The 1,926-nt window shown below is 36.8% G+C and overlaps 1 protein-coding gene across 2 annotated transcripts in view; it reads right to left on the reverse strand.

Annotated features, from left to right (window-relative positions):
• LOC107097654 (cholesterol 24-hydroxylase-like) overlaps positions 1–1,926 on the reverse strand; it is a 31,708-nt gene that overhangs the window by 6,899 nt on the left and 22,883 nt on the right. The gene's annotated exons all lie outside the window — the stretch shown is intronic.

The following is a 1,926-nucleotide window of genomic DNA, read 5'->3' on the forward strand; positions in this document are numbered from 1 at the left end:
CTATCAAAAGTAAAGTTTTAAGCCTACCCTTTAAAGTAGACAGGGTGTCTGGCCAGACCAAAACTGGTAGTTGGTTCCACAAGAGAGGAGCCTGATAACTAAAAGATCTGCCTCCTATTCTACTTTTAGAAATTCTAGGAACCACTAGTAAGCCTGCAGATTGAGAGCAAACTGCTCTGTTAGGAACATAAGGAACAATCAGATCTCTGATGTAAGATGGAGCTTGGCCATTTAAGGCTTTATATGTGAGAAGGAGGATTTTAAATTGTATTCTGGATTTAACAGGAAGCAAAGGAAGTGAAGCTAAGAGGAGAGATATGACTCTCTTTTTAATTTTCATCAGAACTCTGGCTACAGCATTTTAGATCAGCTGAAGGCTTTTACCTACAGTTTGTGGACTTCCTGATAGGAAAGAATAACAATAGTCCAGCCTTGAAGTAGCAAATGCATGGACTAGTTTCTCAGCATTACCCATGGACAGGATATTATTAAGTTTTGCAATGTTCCGCAGATGAAAGAAGAAAATTCTAGAAACCTATTTAATATGGGATTTAAATGAAAGGTCCTGATCAAAAGTAACACCATTTTTTTTATTGTCTGAGCTCAATTTAATCCCATTCAAATGAAGCGACTAACTAATCAGCTTCTTTTTCAAAGACTTTCATCCAAAGATTATAACTTCTGTTTTGTCTGCATTCAGGAGCAGAAATTTAAGAGTCATCCAGGTTTGTTTGTCTTCAAGACATGTCTGTAATCTATGTAATGGATTAGCTTCATCTGGATTTATAGATAGATATACTGTAGCTGGGTACCATCAGCATAACAGTGGAAATTAATTGCACACTGTCTAATAATTCTACTCATTGGTGGAATATATATATATATTAGGGAGAATTGGTCATAGCACAGATCCCTGTGGTACTCCACAGGTAACCCTGGAGCATGAGGAAGATTTGTCAATAAAGTGAACAAACTGAAATTGGTCAGATAGATATGATTTAAACCTGTCTAGTGCTGTTCCTTTAATTCCTACAAAATATTCAAGTCTTTCTAACAGAATATTATGATCAACTGTGTCAAAGGCAGCGCTGAGATCTAACAGGACAAGGACAGATACAAGTCCATTATCTGAGGGCATGAGAATATCATTAGTGAGTTTCACCAGAGCTGTTTCAGAGCTATGGTGAGCTCTAAAGCCAGACTGAAAAGATTCAAAAAGTTAATCATGGTGTAAGTGGTCACACTCTTGTTTGGAAACAACTTTCTCAAGAATTTTAGATAAGAAAGGAAGATTGGATATAGGTCTATAATTGACCAAGTCATCTGGGTCAGGGGATGGTTTCCTAAGTAAAGGTGTGATTACAGCAACCTTAAAAGCTTCTGGTACATATCCCTTTAACAGGTATTGATTAATCACATCTAAAATGGAGGAGTAGATCAAAGGGAATACTTCCTTAAAAAAACGGGTTGGAAGTAGATCTAAAATACAAGTTGAAGGCTTAAATGAAGACAATAGTTTTGTGAAAGTTCAACTAGATCAAAATAGTCTAAACCCAGCTCAGAATCTATGGCTACCTCAGATGCTGCCATACCTTCCAGAGAAAAACCAATCATAGTTAGAGGAGTGTAAAATCAATCTTATTTATAAAGAATCCCATAAAATCTTTACTGTTAAGAGCAGGTGGGAGAGATGGTTCAACAGAGCTATGGCTCTGGGTGCGTTTGGCAACTGTAATAAAAAGATATCTAGGATTGTTCTTATTATCCTCTATTAATGAGGAAAAATATGCTGCTTTTGCTTTACAAAAGGTCCTCTTATACAGCAGTAAATTATCTTTCCAGACTAGGGAGCCAGCTTTCTATTTTTAAAGTTCTTCATTTTCAAAGGGGCTGCATTGTCTAAGGCAGTACGCAGAGAACTAGCAA

This window comes from Cyprinodon variegatus, unplaced genomic scaffold (assembly GCF_000732505.1).
Source record: "Cyprinodon variegatus isolate N-32 unplaced genomic scaffold, C_variegatus-1.0 Scaffold25, whole genome shotgun sequence".
In the NCBI taxonomy this organism is placed as follows: Eukaryota; Metazoa; Chordata; class Actinopteri; order Cyprinodontiformes; family Cyprinodontidae; genus Cyprinodon; species Cyprinodon variegatus.